Here is a 21233-nt window from a genome sequence, read left to right on the forward strand (position 1 = left end):
TAGATGAGATCTCGGATTTTACCTCAAAACGATGAGAGAAGTGGAGAAGGAAGAAGAGAGAGAGATGAAAACTGAGATGAGAGAGAGAGATGCGAAGCCTGGATCTTGCCGAAGATGGAGATGATGATGAACAGTGACGGCAATGAGAGAGAAGGGGGGGTTTGAGAGAGGGGGGATCGATCTAATGAATCGATCTTGAAACCCTCGGTTCTATTTTTAAAAACATCCCCGACAGAGTTCGATCGATCGAATCTCAACTGAGATCGATCGAACTTAAATTTTTTTTATTTTTTTTGAAATAAACCATAATAATATAAAACAAAATCTTTTTGTATTTTTGAAAAATAAAATAAAGTAAAATAAAATGAAATGAAAATGAAAATATTTTTGGACTTTTAAATTTTAAAAGTCAAAATAATGAAATGAGGAATTGAGATCGATCAGAACAAGAGTTCGATCGATCAGACAGAGAGTAAGAATATGCAGGTTTTTGGCTCAGAAAATTGGCCAAGTGCTGGAACTTGAGATCGATCGAACTGTGAAGTCAGATCGATCGAATGTCTATGATCGATTTGAAAACAAATTCGAACGATGGGACAGAGAGGTGGTTGGATGCAGGTTCTGCAGGCTTAAAAATATTCTAAGTGTTGAGACTCAAGATCGATCGAACTGTAAAGTTGGATTGATCAAAGGTACTCTGATCGATCTGACAGAGAACAAAAATATGCAGACTTTCTTGGATCGATGGGACAGAGAGTGCTTTGGATGCAGGGTTAATTTTTTTTTCTAAGTGTTGGCTGTAAATGGGAGTTCGATCGATCAAAATCCAGAGTTGGATTGATCGAATTCATGTAGAATGCTAAAAAATGACATGAAAGCTCATGCAATCCTTACCAAAGTTCCTTATAATGCATATGAGAACCAAAAACAAATATCTAGACTTCGCAAGAAACAAAATGAAAGATAGAAATGAGGGAGGAATAGGGTTTTGACACCCTACGAATGCTTTTGCTAGTTTTTAACGTCTCTAGCAAGACATTGGGCTCTTTTAGCCTGGATCAAAGATCTTGTTGCTCATCCCCTCCTTTTTGGGGTTATAGATACCTTGAGCTCCACCCAACAAATGGTTCTTGGAAGAACTTGTGCGATTTAGCTCAAAAGAAGGTTTTGATCCTTTGTCTATGCAATCAAAATTTTTAGGCTTCCATGCCCTTTCACAATGAGAATTTGAAACAATGTCTTTAGAATGCAATGTCGAAGATAAAGCTTTAGAAACCTTTGAGTCACACAAAAACTCATTTCCTTCACAATTGAACTCATGACATTTTTCCACAACATTGACCTCTCCTTCATACTTGTCAAATGAGTTAGGGGTTGGATTGAATATATTCAACTTCACTTTCATGTGGCCAAAAAAGATCTTCATTACCCCCGTCCTACAATTAATGTTGGCATTTGCGGTTGCCAAGAAAGGACGGCCAAGGATAACGAGTATTTGGCTCTTAGGATTGGAAACCAGTTCTGTGTCTATGACAACGAAATCAACCGGGAAGAAGAATTTATCAATTTTAATCAAAACATCCTCAATAACACCCCTAGGCTTTTTGATGGATCGGTCGGCAAGTTGTAAAACTACTGACGTCAGTTTTAATTCACCTAAGCCTAGTTTGGCATAAACCGAGTAAGGAAGAAGGTTAACACTTGCTCCTAAGTCAAGAAGCGCCCAATTAATGATATGCTCACCAATGATGCATGATGTAGTGGGTGAACCGGGGTCCTTAAACTTTGGAAGAGTGTTGTGTTGCAAAATTGAGCTCACTTGCTCAGTCAAAACCACTTTCCTTGGTGCTTGGCTTTTGTTCCTTCTCTTTTGGGTGCAAAGATCTTTTAAAAACTTGGTATAAGCCGGTATTTGCTTGATTACTTCCAAAAGTGGGAGATTAACTTTTACTTACCTAAACATTTCCATAATCTCATTGTTCTTAACCTTTTGCTTTTATTTTGAAATGGATCCTTTCAAGGGGTCCGGAAATGGAGCTTTTTCAAAAACTTTTTCAGAATTTTCTTTTAAAGCCTCTTTAACATAAGAAGTTTTCAAATCATTATTTAAATCACTTTTCAACAAAACTTTCTCAACATTATTTTTCAAAACTCCTTTTTCAAACACATTTTTCAAGACTTTCTTCAATGAATTATTTTCAAGATCACTTTTCATATCACATTTTGAAGATTTGTCATTCATAAGATCATGCACATGCAATGAAGGAGGAATATAATGTGAAACGGGACAGGTGACAACTTGAGGTTGCACCAGTTCACTCTCTTCATTGGACATTTCTACTTGATTGTCCACAACTCTACCACTCCGTAAGGTGGTCACCGCATTGACATGTTCTATGGTACACCCTTCCGATGAGGATTGGGTTTCCACAACACATTGTTGCTTGATTGGGGCATTCATTGACATCTTTCCCTTCTCTCTTGTATTGAGAGTGCTAGCTATTTGCCCTACTTGGGTTTATAGCTTCGCAATGGATTGAGAATGGGAATGTAACAATTGAGTGTTTGCCTCTAAAGTGCCCAAAGCATTTAAAACTTTTTCTTCAAAAGCGGGACTTCTAACATTACCTTGAGAATATGATTGGTTGGGAAAATGAGAATTAGAAAATTGATTCCCGTGTGATTGGTACGGCCTATAACCTGGGGATCCTTGGTTTTGAAGTGGAGGTGGAATATACTTCCCTTGGAAACCACCTTGGGAAGGGTGAGCCCTCTCCTTGGTTTTTCCAAGAGAAGTTCGGATGATTTCTCTAATTTGGATTGTAATGAGTACCATAAGGATTTCCCCCTTGATTCACAAAAGTTTCATTGACTTGTTCATTAGGTTCATTTTGCACTTGTCCATGAGGACAATGAGAAGTAGAATGAAGAACACTAGAGCAAGTCATACATAATTCATTGGATGCACAATGAGAATGGTTAGTGTAGGAAAATACTTGGTTTGCCAAGTTTTGGTTGATAAAAAATTGATCAAACCTTTGAGATAGAGATTTCATCTCGGCGGCTATCTCATTTGAATGGTTAACTTGATGTAAGCCAACACTTTTCCTACCTTGTGTATTTCTACCATTCTTTAAAGACAATGTTCTATGTAATGAATTTTCACTCATGCTTTTATAGAGACGCCACATATCATCCTCATGCCTATCAATGTAAGAACCACCCATAGAAGCATCAACCATACCCTTGTAATTGTCCGATAAGCTCTCAAAGAAATATTGAACTAATTGCCATTTGGGCATGTCATGGTGTGGACACTTCCTAAGTAATTCATTAAAGCGTTCCTATGCCTCATGAAATGTTTCCCCATCCCCATGTGTAAACTCTCTAATGGACGTTCTCATGGTATTGGTCTTTGAAACTGGATAGTACTTCTTCAAAAACTCTTGTTGCATTTCTGCCCAAGAAGTGATTGAAAAAGGCCTAAGATTGTTGAACCAATACTTTGCCTTATCCTTTAAGGTGAATGGAAAAAGTTTAAGCCTTAAGACCTCTTCCGGCATGTCCGTATATCGAACGGTGGAACAAACTTCAAGGAACTCATCCAAATGCTTGTAAGGTTCTTCACTAGGAAGTCCATGAAAGTTAGGAAGCATTTGAATGGTTTGTGCTTTGATCTCATAGTGGTGTGCTCTAAATGGTGGCAATTGGATGCATGTGGGTGCATTATAATCATTAGGTACATAATGGTCTCTTAAAGCAAGTGGTGGGTTAGCTACTTGAGGTGCAACATGAACACCTTGATTTTGAATTCCTTGATTAATGATGGGAGGTTGTGGAGCATATATTGGCCTTGGCATTCCAAATGGAACTTGGCCTTGTTGTTGAGGTTGGTGAATGTATGGATTAGGCATGCCTAATGGTACTTGTATGTTTTCATTGTGCACATTAGGATGAAGAATATCTTGTTGGTATATGTGACCAAGGTCTTCAACATGATCATCATTATGGTCATCCATTGATAGATTGGTTCTATTTGAACTTCCTCTTCCCCTAGGATTTCTAATGATGGATTCAAGATGCAAATCTAAAGGGACAAGAGTGGGTCTCAATGAATGACATCCATGCATGCACAATAACAAACAAGCAAGCACAACAAATGAACAAACACTATGCCTTCACAACAATGCAATTAGACTTCTTCCATAAACACAATTCCAATGTTTGAAACAACAATGATGCAATGACAAGAAAAATTGCCTCCACGCGGGCTCACGATTTAACTACAAATGAAATGCAATGCCTCCACGCAGGCTAATGATTTAACTAAGGAGATTGAGTAGAGAAAAGCTCATAAATGTCCTATAGCACTTCAACTCCAAATTTATAGCTTAGCTTAGCAAATTTTTCAATTTTCAATTTTTTAGCTTTTTCCTTATTTTGCTTTGCTTTGTTTTCCTTGGATTGCTTCCTTTGCTTTCCTTCTTCTCCAACTCAATGCACCTTGTCAAAGATGAACAAGCATAATAAGTAATCAAATGAAAATAAAACAAAGCAAAAAACACGATCAAAAGAGTACTAATCCTAATTGAATTCCATAAATTCGACGTTGCCAAATCAAATCAATCCCCGGCAACGGCGCCAAAAACTGACTGGCAGTGTAGCGCAACCATCAAGCTTGAGAAGTGTGCATTAAGGCGAGGGCTAAGAGTTTTACATTTATAAAGCCACTACTACCTTCACTAAAAATATAGCTAGGGCGAGTAGGGATCGTCCCAAGGGATTGTGAGGGTCGAACAAGGTTGTGGAATTGTGATTAGGGTTCGTAGGTCGAGTGATCAAACAATTGGTTGGTTGGTTGTTTAGACTAGATGCAAATTAAACTAAGTGATGTCAAAAGAATGCAATTAAGAGTAAACAAGAGAGAGAAGAGTCTTGGGGTTTAGAGATCACCACCAAGCAATGCATTTCTATACCATTAACAAGTGACTAATGGGGGCAATTGGTGTGTTACAATATTGGTGTGTGTGTGTGTATTTAGTTGATTCAATAAGTAAGGATAACCAATTAAGCATGTATTGTGACGGTCCAAGTTTTTCAACCCGGTGCGTCAGTGATGAATCGAAAAATGATCCAATAATGGATCCGAAATGCGGAAGCAAAAACTAGAATGAAAGGTCAATTGGTACCCTATAGCACCAATGACAACCGAAAGAACAAGATCTAGTTCAAACTAGACCTAGTACACCAAAAATGGCTTGAACGATGCAAACGAAGTCCTTATACAAACAACCAGTGGAGCGAACATGCCTGAGCAACAGACCAACCAAAGCTCACAAGACAGCTTCATTTCGGTCGACCAAAATGGAGCTTTGGTCTACCGAAATGAGCCAAGAAAAGAAGGAAATGAACCTTCACTTCGGTCAACTGAAATGTCGAACCGGTCGACCGAAATAAGCCTCGAAGTGAAAAAGGCTACTGGAATTGGACTTTTCACTGTTCAATTGAATTTCAAAGAAGTTTGGTCGATCGAAACAACCCACCGGTCGACCGAAATAGGTTGAAATGCTGAGAATGAACCTGCTATGAACAATTTCAGGAAATGGACCATAAGTCTCATTTGAATCACCCATTTCATGATTAAATTTCGTTAAATGCTACCTTATGATGATGTGAGCATACACACAAATGTAAAATGACATTTTAACATGCTACAATGGCCCAAGGCCTTATTACAATTCATTTACAACATTTGACATGTTAAACCTCTAAGTTAGAAAATTTATATTTCATAGACAAATCATGACCATGCTAACACTTGCATGTGAACAAGAATGCTTCTAAAGAAGCTCAACTCAGCAAATCACCCAAGCAATTGCAATCTCCAATCTTGTATCCTGTACCTGAAATATGCCCTAGTATCGTAGGGGTGAGTAACATAAAGCTACTCGTAGGAAATGAGCATGCATCGACCTACGTTTTACAATATTATCACCTTAAGGTGAAAACATGTTAAAGGGGCTCATGCCACCTAACGTCTATGTCAATGTGAGACTCAGGGAGCATCCTAAGCTACCTAAGATCATTTCTAGCATAAATCACATCATTCATGCAATTCCAACAACATAGTAGCATGCTTACACAAAGCAACAAAATGTAGATTCTCAAGGTTATCAACTTGAAATCTAAAATACTAGAATAACCAAAGTGGGTCATGCCACCTAACATCTATGTTCCAAATGAATCTATAGGATCATTCCTAAGTCATATTCGAACAATAAATCACAATCACAACATTTATGCAATTTAACCAACATAGAAACATACTATACAAAGCAACTAGATATAGATTCTCAAAGTTATCAACTTGATATCTAAAAGTACGAAAACAACTAAATATAACAATTTAGTATAATTAGAAGTTCTAATACCACACGTCAAGACATAGATTCTCAAAGTAATCAACTTGAAATCTAAAAGTGTGAAAACAACTAAATATAACAATTTAGTATGGATGTACTTAACAAAATCAAATCGCCAATAGCCAAAACCATAAGTCACAATTAAACATGATTGTCAACTTGGAATTGAATGCGAAAACAAATAGTGGAAGACTTGGACATTAAAGCTCGGATTTCCGCCGAGACAAGGCAAATTTAGAGCTACTATCCCCCAGGCAGCCTACCCAACGCTCGAACTCCTTAGGGCTAATTTGGAGCTACTAACCCCCAGGCAGCCTACCCAATGCGCGAACTTTTGACTTAGAGGACTCACGTCCCCGTACTAGAGCCAAACTGTAGCCATCTCACAGAATAATGTCCCAAGACTCCAAAATAATCCAAATAAGTTCACAACTTATACATGATTTATATAATGCACGAAGTCACCTTCCATGCACAAGTAGATTATAACCACACAATACATGCTCTAAATCCAGAACTACTATAGGATGACAATGTCGAATCTTCAGAGTGCGATTCGTTACACGCTATAACAATATATCCCAAAATTGAAAACATAAACTCATAAATTCATTATAAGTCAAAAGTCCTGCTTTAAAAATACTATCAATGTCAAATACATGAGTTAATCAATAATACAATAGAAAAGGAATTTAATCAATAAACTAATTAAATTCCCTAGGTTTCAAATCTCAATCAAATGGCCTCCAATTAATACATGATAAACAGTATAGCATGGTCATTACATACACCACATCAAAACTCAATTAGGCCATAAGAACAATAAAGTGGAATTTAACTAAATCATGACAATCAAATCCCTAATTTCTAAAACAACATCAAATGGTTCCAAATTAACATATGCTAGAACATAAGTCATAGTTATCACAAATATCAAGTTAAACACTTAATTAGGCCAATGGAACCCTTAATTGTATTTTAATTAATCATTTTAATTAAAATCTCTAGATTTTCATACTTTTCCAAATGCTCTCAAATTAAAGTATGTTAAACAACATGCCAAGACATAATTTAAAAGCATATCACAAGTCAATTTCATACAAGGTACGACCATGGGATTTAATCTTTCACAAAAAATAAATATTAAATAAAAAGTGAAATTCTTATTCAATTAATCCCAATTTAATATATGTTAATAAACATATTAAAACTAAACCTTCTAGCATATCACAATTTAAATATAAGCCATATGCATCCTTGAATTTTAAATCTTACACAAAGAAATAAATAATACTAACTTTCTAGATTTGATGCAAGGCAAACATATGAGCTGTATAATCATGGGAAACACATAATACAACACTCAATTAATCCTAAAACATTCCCTACCTCAATTTGAGATGAAAATCTCAAAAGCCATCAAAATGGAACGGCTTCGAATCCGACGAAACTACTAGGTTTTGTCTGGGACAACGTCGTGAACATAACCCCCATGAAAGCCCCATCAAAATCATAATTTGACCTCAAAACCAAACTCAAGAAATGGTCAAAACTAAATTCTAATAAGGGGGAAAGGTAGAGCATGGCGAGGGGAACAACAAACGTTAAGGCCGAAGACTTTCCATCAAGGAAAGGTGAACCAAAAGAGGAGAGAGAAGATGGCAGCACCCCTTGGGCTGCCATGGGAGATCCAGGTCGTGCATGAAGAGGGGAGAAGATGAAAAATGAAATATCTCACCCCCCTTTTATAGAAATCTCAAAAAGTGCCCCGAACGGGCCCCGCCGGGTCTGAAAAAGTAAAATTTGAGCAGACACACTCAAATGGAAAAACTTTGTGAACAAAAAAGATTCAAAATGAGAAAATATGAATAATGGAAGAAACGGAGTCAAAAACTGAGTTCCGAACAGAAAGTTATGCCCAAAACAAGTTTGGCGCAAATTGGTGCCAGAAACCCTGAAACTGGAAAACATCGACCAGGAGGGAATTCTAAGAGTACACAATTCGACGAAATGTGAAAATGAATCCCGTATGAGGATCCAGGCTCAAAAAAAGACATTTTGCAATAACTTTCATTAATTGCACAATGGCCACTCCAAAAAGTGAAAACTGCACTTATGTCCCAAAATGAAAATATCTTCCAAAAAATATTTTCTTAAAAACCCCTGAAATAAAATATCTTCAAAAAATATTTTTGAAAAGCACCCCAAGAAAAGAAAAAGATTCCAAAAAACTTTGCATCCATGCCCCTATGGACACCGGGGGTAACCAGAGTACTTTCTTGCAAAAGTAAAGATACGTATTTTGTGGAAGCCATTCAAGATGAAGGTACGTAAGTCAAAAACCAACTCCGAACACAAGAAGTGTGGTTACGCCAACAAAGTGACAAACGGGGAAAAGACAAAATAGGGAAAATGACGAAATTGGGAAAAAGACAAAAAGTGAATAGTATCGAAAAACGAAAAATGTGGAAACGACTCGGTCCTCAAAGGAAGTTGTCAATCCATAGAAAAGAGTCTCGAAAATCACTCCAGACGACACTAATCAATGAGAAACCAAACTTAGAAAGGAAAGACAACGGAAAAAATTATCCGTGAAAATTCGGGTCATTACAACCTTCCTACCTTAAAGGGATTTCGTCCCCGAAATCCAGCCCAAACAAAACAAAAGGGCGAAACCAGGATAACTACAGAGTACATCACCGAGCATCCCACATAACACGCCACACCAGCGACCTCAAGCTGAAAGGAACACACCAACCAGTGTCATTTGTACCCACGTGCTCATGACATGACGACCTCTCAAAAGAAAAGTGACCACATGGTCACACGACTAGTCAAAACTTACACACAGAACCCAAGGTCAGACAAAAGAATGGAAAACAACAACCGTGACCATCCCTCCTGCTGAACCATCAAACCGATCCAAAAACAACCACCAAAAGAACTCCAAGATAACCACATATCATATCAAGATACCGAACAAACACAACATGGCAGTATGAATAGTGACCAAAATTCGCCCACGACGTACTCAAATGTGTGGTAGCAATGACAGTATCTAGTGCCCGCCCACACTTACTCGTCAGTGAGGTATCATCGACGGCAACCAGTACTCGCCCACAACACACAACTTTGTATGGTAGCATGACAGTATAAGGCACTAATTCATAACCTGCCCCCCACTAGGTCTACCCATGAAACCTCTCGATACAAATGACATCAATGTCAAAAATGATCATTACCAAAAGCACTACGGGGACCAACATTTTGTGAAAGTTGAGATATGGTCCAAAGGTGTACGGCCGGACCATCCTGGCCAATCCCAAAACTCTGACAACAATGCTATAGGTACCGTTATGCTTAAGACTCCAAATCCTCAATACAATAAAACCAACCTCTCTAATGTCTCAAAACACTCATATCAACAACAACAATCGAGAATCCATGACTTGAGAAGCAAATCAAAACTTCCAGAGATCAAACGAACCTCACCATAAGACATTTCATCGAAAGTCCTACATTTCTCCTTGAAACAGATCAATTACAAGACTACACCGTAATCAAACATCAGATTTACATCCCTATCATGGATAACTAAATCCTCAAAATACAAATCCACTAAGTGGCACACATATCAAAATCTCGATAAACAAGATCACAAAAATGAGTCACTTAAAACCGTGCTTGGCAACACCAAGCCAAATCAAAATTCCTCAATTTCGATCCACAACCAATCATCGGAACTATCATTCCTCAAAACCACGCTTAGCCATAGCTAGGACGAGAAAACTCCACAAACAAGCGATATCCAACAACGATCCTCCAAAACTCCTCCTAAGAGTCAACCACATCAAGGTCTCCAAAACCAAAACAAGTCTCCAAAAGACATTCTCAAAAGAGCATCGAGCTCACCTCACGAATCAACAATTCCTCAATGATATGGACACAAGTCCCCATAAAATGATCTCACACCAATCAACTCACTCTAAGCACCACAACCGTTAACAACCACAGTAAAAACTCCCTAAGGGAAGACACGAAAGAAGGGGAACCACCAGTCCTAAAATGGACAACACTACGACTCCATCTCTGAATCGAAAGACAACAAGGTCAAAGACTTCGCTCCCTACATGGAAGCAAGTTGACCAAAAACCACCAAATCCTCACCAAGGACTCAAGGCAACGATAGTGATCCTCACGGACCAACCAACCCCAAAACAGTGCACAACGCAACGAAGAAAAGAGACTTACTCCCTGTGAAATCCCTAACACGAACCAACATAAACCATTGTGGAAACTCGCATACACACTATGTGCGATCGAGGGAAACGAATAGGAAAACCAAACCTGGAAGTCATGCATATGACAAGGAATGCAACTACCAGAAAGAAAATCTACTCACATAGATAAAATCAAAAGTATATGCAACACGTCTCCACGTAAGCACAAAAGCATGTCACTAAAGCACGATAACAACATGGCATCTCTAAGCATATAAGAAAGGCATGCTATTGCCACACAATAAGAAAGCAAATGTGGATAGACCTCTACCTACTCATGCATCACAATATCATAAATCAAACTACTAATATGGTAGTAAACAAAACTACATAAGACAAAATGATGCAACAGTGAACCCTATAGACATCGTGTCCTAGAGAGTCTAGGAAAAGGAAGACCAGTCTTAGCCATAAACTGTCTCCAAAACCAATGCGACAAAAACCTGTCTCAAAATGAACGTGAGCCCTTACCACAATGGTAAGACTCTAACAATCCAACTGCGAATCTAAAGGTGATACTACATGTGACACTAACAATGCAATGCTCTCTCTACCCAAAACATCAATCAATCGACTTGATCCCAAAAGCTTCATCACGCAAAGACTCCTCAAAGAAAATGGCAATTATAGCCACACCAACAACAACCAAATCAATCACCATGACTGATCTCCAAAACAACCATCATCATTATCGATAAAAAGAACAACGCCTATCGAAACAAAACCAGCACTGACTCCATCCGAACTGCACTTATAGCATGCCAGTACGGTAGCATGACAGTGCTATGCACCCACCCACAACGTACCCGCCCACGAAAAATGCAAGTTCCAGAGGAATCATCCAGAACAATCAAGGATCCTAAGAGGTCCATAACCTCATCATGGCCCAAAACTAAGAAATCCAGCAATATGGCTGCACCAAATGACTCATCTCACAAGAGCCTAAACAAAAAGGTGACCATTCACCTACCTCAAAACTAATACTAGGTCGACAACAACCTATACTACCACGAGACTGTGACTACAATCACTATCAACCCAAACTCGTGCCTCAATGACCAATCCCGTGTCATGCCAAATATACAACACAGTTATGTATATACAAATCTAATCTAGCATACATCATATGTCATGTTCTCATCATCCGAATAACATCATGCTTAAACAAACGGCATACTAAATATACCACATAAGCACGTAAGCACATAAACATGTTATCAACCAAAACATGTTATCACGAAGCATATAAATACATAGAGCATAGCAACATAAGCATGATATGCACCTAAAACCCGTCCTTTTAAGGTTTTCGAACCTAGGAGCTCTGATACCACTTGTGACGGCCCAAGTTTTTCAACCCAGTGCGTCAGTGATGAACCGAAAAATGATCTGATAACGGATCCGAAATGCGGAAACAAAAACTAGAATGAAAGGTCAATTGGTACCCTATAGCACCAATGACAACCAAAAGAACAAGATCTAGTTCAAACTAGACCTAGTACACCAAAAATGGCTTGAACGATGCAAACGAAGTCCTTATACAAACAACCAATGGAGCGAACATGCCTGAGCAACAGACCAACCAAAGCTCATAAGACAGCTTCATTTCGGTCGACCGAAATGGAGCTTCGGTCTACCGAAATGAGCCAAGAAAAGAAGGAAATGAACCTTCACTTCGGTCGACTGAAATGTCGAACCGGTCGCCCGAAATAAGCCTCGAAGTGAAAAAGGCTACTGGAATTGGACTTTTCACTGTTCAATTGAATTTCAAAGAGGTTTGGTCGATCGAAACAACCCACCGGTCGACCGAAATAGGTTGAAATGCTGAGAATGAACCTGCTATGAACAATTTCAGGAAATGGACCATAAGTCTCATTTGAATCACCCATTTCATGATTAAATTTCGTTAAATGCTACCTTATGATGATGTGAGCATACACACAAATGTAAAATGACATTTTAACATGCTACAATGGCCCAAGGCCTTATTACAATTCATTTACAACATTTGACATGTTAAACCTCTAAGTTAGAAATTTTACATTTCATAGACAAATCATAACCATGCTAACACTTGCATGTGAACAAGAATGCTTCTAAAGAAGCTCAACTCAGCAAATCACCCAAGCAATTGCAATCTCCAATCTTGTATCCTGTACCTGAAATATGCCCCAGTATTGTAGGGGTGAGTAACACAAAGCTACTCGTAGGAAATGAGCATGCATCGACCTACGTTTTACAATATTATCACCTTAAGGTGAAAACATGTTAAAGGGGCTCATGCCACCTAACGTCTATGTCAATGTGAGACTCAGGGAGCATCCTAAGCTACCTAAGATCATTTCTAGCATAAATCACATCATTCATGCAATTCCAACAACATAGTAGCATGCTTACACAAAGCAACAAAATGTAGATTCTCAAGGTTATCAACTTAAAATCTAAAATACTAGAATAACCAAAGTGGGTCATGCCACCTAACATCTATGTTCCAAATGAATCTATAGGATCATTCCTAAGTCATATTCAAACAATAAATCACAATCACAACATTTATGCAATTTAACCAACATAGAAGCATGCTATACAAAGCAACTAGATATAGATTCTCAAAGTTATCAACTTGAAATCTAAAAGTACGAAAATAACTAAATATAACAATTTAGTACAATTAGAATTTCTAATACCACACGTCAAGACATAGATTCTCAAAGTAATCAACTTGAAATCTAAAAGTGTGAAAACAACTAAATATAACAATTTAGTATGGATGTACTTAACAAAATCAAATCGCCAATAGCCAAAACCATAAGTCACAATTAAACATGATTGTCAACTTGGAATTGAATGCGAAAACAAATAGTGGAAGACTTGGACATCAAAGCTCGGATTTTCGCCGAGACAAGGCAAATTTGGAGCTACTATCCCCCAGGCAGCCTACCCAACGCGCGAACTCCTTAGGGCTAATTTGGAGCTACTAAGCCTCAGGCAGCCTATTCAATGCGCGAACTTTTGACTTAGAGGACTCACATCCCCGTACTAGAGCCAAACTCTAGCCATCTCACAGAACAATGTCCCAAGACTCCAAAATAATCCAAATAAGTTCACAACTTATACATGATTTATATAATGCACGAAGTCACCTTCCATGCACAAGTAGATTGTAACCACACAATACATGCTCTAATTTCATAACTACTATAGGATGACAATGTCAAATCTTCAGAGTGCGATTCGTTACACGCTATAACAATATAACCCAATATTAAAAACAAAAACTCATAAATTCATTATAAGTCGAAAACCTTGTTTTAAAAATACTATCAATGTCAAATACATGAGTTAATCAATAATACAATAGAAACGAAATTTAATCAATAAACTAATTAAATTCCCTAGGTTTCAAATCTCAATTAAATGGCCTCCAATTAATATATGATAAACAATGTAGCATGGTCATTATATACACCACATCAAAACTCGATTAGGCTATAAGAATAATAAAGTGGAATTTAACTAAATCATAATAATAAAATCCCTAACTTCTAAAACAACATCAAATGGTTCCAAATTAACATATGCTAGAACATAAGTCATAGTTATCACAAATATCAAGTTAAACACTTAATTAGGCCAATGGAACCCTTAATTGGATTTTAATTAAAATCTCTAGATTTTCATACTTGTCCAAATGCTCTCAAATTAAAGTATGTTAAACAACATGCCAAGACATAATTTAAAAGCATATCACAAGTCAATTTCATGTAAGGTATGGCCATGGGATTTAATCTTTCACAAAAGATAAATATTAAATAAAAAGTCAAGTTCTTATTCAATTAATCCCAATTTAATATATGTTAATAAACATATTAAAACTAAACCTTCTAGTATACCACAATTTAAATATAAGCCATATGCATCCTTGAATTTTAAATCTTACACAAAGAAATAAATAATACTAACTTTCTAGATTTGATGCAAGGCAAACATATGAGTTGTATAATCATGGGAAACACATAATACAACACTCAATCAATCCTAAAACATTCCCTACCTCAATTTGAGATGAAAATCTCAAAAGCCATCAAAATAGAACGGCTTCGAATCCGACGAAACTACTAGGTTTTGTCGGGGACAACGCCGTGAACATAACCCCCATAAAAGCCCCATCAAAATCATAACTTGACCTCAAAACCAAACTCAAGAAATGGTTAAAACTGAATTCTAATAAGGCGGAAAGGTAGAGCACGGCGAGGGGAACACCAAACGTTAAGGCCGAAGACTTTCCATCAAGGAAAGGTGAACCAAAAGAGGAGAGAGAAGATGGCAGCACCCCTTGGGCTGCCATGGGAGCTCCAAGTCGTGCATGAAGAGGGGAGAAGATGAAAAATGAAATATCTCACCCCCTTTTATAGAAATCTCAAAAAGTGCCTCGAACGGGCCCCGCCGGGTCCGAAAAAGTAAAATTTGAGCAGACACGCTCAAATGGAAAAACTTTGTGAATGAAAAAGATTAAAAATGATAAAATATGAATAATGGAAGAAATAGCGTCAAAAACTAAGTATCGAGCAGAAAGTTATGCCCAAAACAAGTTTAGCACAAACCGGGGCCAGAAACCCTGAAACTGGAAAACATCGACCAGGTGGAAATTCCAAGAGTACACAACTTGACGAAATGTGAAAATGAATCCCGTACGAGGATCCAGGCTCAAAACAAGACATTTTGCAATAACTTTCATTAATTGCACAATGGCCCCTCCAAAAAGTGAAAACTGCACTTATGGCTCAGAATGAAAATATCTTTCAAAAAATATTTTCTTAAAAACTCCTAAAATAAAATATCTTCAAAAGATATTTAAGAAAAGCACCCCAAGAAAAGAAAAAGATTCCAAAGAACTTTGCATCCATGCCCTTATGGACAGCAAGAGCAACCAGAGTACTTTCTTGCAAAAGTAAAGATACGTATTTCGTGGAAACCATTCAAGATGAAGGTACGTGAAGTCAAAAACCAACTCCGAACACAAGATGTGTGGTTACGCCAACAAAGTGGCAAATGGGGAAAAGACAAAATAGGGAAAATGACGAAATAGGGAAAAGGACAAAAAGTGAATAGTGTCAAAAAATGAAAAATGTGGGAACGACTCGATTCTCAAAAGAAGTTGTCAATCCACAGAAAAGAGTCTTGTAAATCACTCCAGAGCACTCCAGACGACACTAATCAACGAGAAACCAAGCTCAGAAAGGAAAGACAACGGAAAAAAATTATCCGTGAAAATCCGGGTCATTACATGTATTGTCTAAGTATCATGCGAAAGGCACAATATATCAAGCAATGAAGCATATATTGTCTAAACAACATGTGAGTAGCACAATAGATCAAAACAAACCATTAAACTTTCATTTAGCTCACAATCCTAATACACCACAAGGTTAGAGACATATGCTACTTGTATTCAGAAGAATGGAACATCAAACAACAAGCATGGATTGTCATCTCATCTAACATCTACACTATACTACACTATAACTACACTACTAGCTTGGAATTAAACTAAGAGAGAGGCACAATCCATCAAGAAATAGGTATAGACCATCAAGAAAATAGCAAGAGCATTCCATTAAGCACTATGTTTTGACAATCTCTAGATTTATAGCATCAATACACATAGACATGCATCAACAACACAAAATCTAGAGATAAGCATATGAACATCTATTCCAGCATACATAGACATATGGATAGAATGAAATGATCAATTAAAAGCATTAAACCACATAAATTATTGAATAAATAAAATCTATATATATCAAAGTGTCAAAACATGCATTACAACACTAATCCCTCAATAATACACAAGATTAAAGTATAGAAAGCATGCTTAGGGCTAACTCTAGCCCCAAGAGGATGTCTAGCCACTCATGGTAGTGCTCCTCCAACCCTCAAGGGCAAGCTCCATGGTTGATGAAGAACCTCCAATGGTGTCTCTAGCCTCCTCCTCTTTTCTTCTACACTAAGAATAGCCTCTAAAATTGTATCCCTAAAACTAGAATTTTTCTTAGTATCCCCCTCAAAAAGTGTATCATATTTTATATATAGGTAGGTCAAGTGACACACAAAATAAGCTGGGGTCGTGCACACAATATTCCCCAATGATTGGATACAAGATAACTTGAATGAGCTGGCTTTTTAACTTTTTTGCACTGGAGGAAAGTTTGATCGATCGAACCTTGGACTTGGATCGATCGAACTTGGCTGAGATCTATCGAACTAAGGCTGGATCGATCCAACTGGCTGAGCTTTCCGGAAAAGAACAAAGCTGAGATATTTTGGAGATATTTATGGGGAAAAGGACAAAAGTGGTAGGTAGAGTGGTACAAATGGATAAGATTAATCATTTGGATGAGGACAAAGGTGTTCGATCGATCGAAGGATCGTGTCGGATCGATCAAACTTTGGACTTTCTGCTTTCGGTTCAAGGTTTGGATCTATCTTGAAATGCTGAGATCGATCTATGTTGGATCGATCGAACCTTCCTCTTGGATCGATCGAAAATTTGAATTCCACCCTCTTGCTCCTTTTTCTTCTTTCTTCGTTTATTCTCAGAATTGCTTCTTTTAAGCTCTTATTTAGCTGAGTTAGCTTATTTTCGGGATAAGTGTCTGAAAAGAGAAATAACACGAAATCAATCTAAAACGGTAAAGTAAGATAGATAAAGGTACTAGTATACCTAAGCTTAACGGGTTTAAATACGCACTTTTCAGTGCTCATCACTATGAGAAATTTGAAAACTCACAGATCTGTGACTTGGATGACACGGGGACCTCTCGAGCAAGCTCGTGGGTCTTCTCACACATCAACAACACGATATCAGTCACTTATCTTGGTACGTGACCCCCAAAATCAAATTCAGAATAAAAAATATATAAATATATATATACATATATATACACATGCTTGAAAACTTCATATATGGCAAGGAATCTAAGATGGAAGCTCAAATCTAACATAGAAAGTTCAAAATATGGAGATTAAGCTTCGGAATCGAAAAAAAAAAATTACAAAACTTACCAAATCTAAAGAGAAAGGAAGCCAAAGGAGAGATACTGAGGTCAGAGGTGGATGAATGAAGTTTCGAAGCTCTGGAAACTCGCCGGAGGTTCGCCGGAGGCTGGGAAGATGGTTTGCAGCGGCGGGCGAGAAATGAGGGTCTGAGAACGATAGCCAAATCGATCAAAATGACCCTAGGGTTTTATTTTTAAAAATGATCTCCAATATGTTCGATCGATCTGAATGGGACTCAGATCGATCTAACCTCATAAAATGACAAATATTTTTGAAATTTTTGAAAATTAAAAATTAAAAATATTTTTGGATTGTTAATAATAAAATAAAATAAATAAATAAATATATATATATATATTTGAATTTTGAAAATTTTAAAATGAAAATAAAATACAATGAGCATTAAAAATACAATAAAATAAAAGTAAAAATAAAAATAAAAATCTTTTTGGGGTTTTTGAGAATAAAATAAAATTTTAAAATGTTTTTGTATTTTTGAAATTTTTTTTTAGATTCTGAAATTTAAAATTCAAAATGCAATCAAAGTTAACAGTGAACAAGGGACACAGATCGATCAATCCAAGATCAATCTAGAAGATTCTTCGATCGATCGAACATGTAAAAACCTACATACAAGTTCGAACGATGCAGAGAGAGCTGATTTTCATGTGTTTCAAAAAATTTTCTAAGTGTGGAATGAAAATCGATCCAAGAAGAAGTTAGATCAATCTAGGAACTTTCAGATTGATCAGAAACCATTTTTGAACGATACACAGAGAGCTGGTATATGCAGAGATTTTTCGAACGATGGAACAGAGAGGTGATTAGATGCAGAAAAGAAGTTCAGAATAAAAGTGCATGCATACTTAATCAAAGTTCCTAGCCATGTATATAAACCCAGAATATATATTTAGATGTCACAAGAAATGAAAGGTAAAATAGAAATGAGGGAGGAGTAGGGTTGTAAACCCTACGAAGTGCTCTAGTCTTTAACGTCTCTAGCAAGACGTCGGGCTCTTTTAGCCCGGATCAAAGATCTTGTGATGCTTCCCAACCTTAATGGGGTGAAAAGTATTTTGAACCCCATCCAACAAACGGGACCTTTGAGAACTTGTTGGATTTGATTCAAAAGGAATTGACGGTCCTTTATCAATGTAATCCTTGGGCTTCCATGCCCTTTCAACATTTGTTTTTGAAACAACATTTATTAGATTCAAGTTAGAAGATGAACTTTTTGAAATTTCATGTTCAAGCAAAGACTCAACTCTTTCAAATTCATTGTCAAGACATTTTTCCACAACACTCGCTTCTTCATGCTTGTCAATAGAATTCAGGGTTGGATTGAAAATATTCAACTTCACTTTCATGTGGCCAAATGAGATTTTCATTATCCCCGTCCTACAATTGATGTTGGCATTTGCGGTTGCCAAGTAAGGATGGCTAAGGATAACGGGAATTTGGCTCTTAGGATTTGGAACCGGTTCCATGTCGATAACCACGAAATTAACTGGGAAGAAGAATTTATCAATTTTAATCAAGACATCCTCAATGATACCCTGGGGCTTTTTGATGGATCGGTCGGCAAGTTATAAAACTACCGATGTCGGTTTTAGGTCTCCTAAGCCTAATTTGACATATTTTGAATATGGAATAAGGTTAACAGTTGCTCCTAAATCAAGAAGAGCCCGATTAATAGCATGGTCACTAATGGCACAAGAAGTAATAGGTGAACCGGGGTTCTTAAATTTTAGAAGAGTGTTGTATTGCAAAATGGAGCTCACTTGCTCGGTCAAGACCACTTTTCTAGGTGCTTGACTTTTGGTCTTCCTCTTTTGGGTGCGAAGATCTTTTAAAAACTTGGCATAAGCCGGAATTTGTTTAATTGCATCCAAAAGTGGAAGATTAATATTCACTTGCCTAAACACATCAATAATTTCATTGATCTTTGTCTTTTGCTTCTCAAGAGAAATGGATCCTTTCAATGCATCCGGAAATGGAGCTTTTGGCTCAAAAAAATTTCAAAAGCTTTCTTTGAAGTATCTTCAACACAAGAATTTTTGAAATCATTTTTCAAATCCATTTTCAAATCACCTTTCAAATCACTTTTCATCATTTTCTCATCAGGATGATAATGCACATGCAATGAAGGAGGAATAAAATGTGAAACGGGATCGGTGCCAACTTTCGGTTGCACCAGTTCACTCTCTTCATTGGACGTACCTACTTGGTTGTCCATAATCTTCCCACTCCTCAAGGTTGTCACCGCATTGATATATTCGATTGTGGGACGTTCCGATGAGGAATGTGTTTCCACAACGCATTGTTGCTTTAGTGGGGCATTTAAAGGCATTTTCCCTTTCTCTCTAGCATTTAAGGTACTAGCTATTTACCCTACTTGGGTTTCTAGCTTAGCAATAGATTGAGAATAAGAATGAAGCATCTGAGTATTTGTCTCTAGAGTGCCTAAAGCGGTTAACACTTTCTTTCCAAAAGCAGGACTCCTAGAATTTCCTTGAGAATAAGATGGTTGATTAGGAAAATGAGAATTAGAGAATTGATTGCCATGTGATTGAAATGATGATGATCTAAAACCTTGAGAACCTTGGCTTTGCATTGGAGGTGGAATATACTTTCCTTGAAAGCCACCTTGGGGAGGGTTTGAGCCTTCCCCTTGGCTTTTCCAAGAGAAGTTCAGATGGTTCCTCCAACTCGAATTGTAATGATTGCCGTAAGGATTGTTCCTATGATTAACAAATGCAGCATGAACATGTTCATGATGCTCACTTTGCACATGTCCATGGGGACAATTGGAAGTAGAATGTAAAACACTTGAACATGTCATGTATGATTCATTAGTTGAATGATAAGAATGGCTAGGGGAGGAAGACATTTGATTCACCTAATTTTGGTTGATCAAAAATTGATCAAACCTTTGAGATAAGGATTTCATTTCAGTGGCTATGTCATTTGAATTGTCGACTTGATATAAGCCAATATTCTTCCTTCCACCTGAATTTCTACTATTTTTGGAAGACAAGGATCGATACATTGAATTCTCACTCATGCTTTCATAAAGACGCCACACATCCTCATGCCTATCAATATAAGAGCCGCCCATGGAAGCATCGACCATTCCTTTAAAATTATTCGACAATCCTTCAATGAAACATTGAACTAATTGCTATTTAGGTATGTCATGGTGTGGACACTTCCTAAGCAAGTCATTGAGGCGCTCCCATGCCTCATGAAATGTTTCCCCATCCCCTTGTGAAAATTCTTGAATTGAGGTTCTCATGGCATTGGTCTTTGAAACCGGGTAGTACTTTTTCAAGAACTCTTGTTGCATTTCCAAGAAGTTATTGAAAAAGGCCTAAAATTGTTGAACCAATACTTTGCCTTGTCTTTCAGGGTAAAAGGAAAATGTTTAATTCTTAAAACCTCTTCTGGCATGTCCATGTATTTCACGGTG

The 21233-nt window shown here is 37.3% G+C and overlaps 2 pseudogenes; both read left to right on the forward strand.

Annotated features, from left to right (window-relative positions):
* The first annotated feature begins 3300 nt into the window (after nucleotides 1–3300).
* On the forward strand, nucleotides 3301–3398 carry LOC132284185 (small nucleolar RNA R71; annotated as a pseudogene).
* A 17557-nt stretch (nucleotides 3399–20955) lies between these two features.
* LOC132283684 (small nucleolar RNA R71) lies at nucleotides 20956–21054 on the forward strand (annotated as a pseudogene).
* Nucleotides 21055–21233: the final 179 nt, after the last annotated feature.

This window comes from Cornus florida, unplaced genomic scaffold (genome assembly GCF_030987335.1).
Source record: "Cornus florida cultivar Cherokee Brave unplaced genomic scaffold, ASM3098733v1 CherokeeBrave_3.0.0_Hap2_Chr01, whole genome shotgun sequence".
Taxonomy (NCBI): Eukaryota; Viridiplantae; Streptophyta; class Magnoliopsida; order Cornales; family Cornaceae; genus Cornus; species Cornus florida.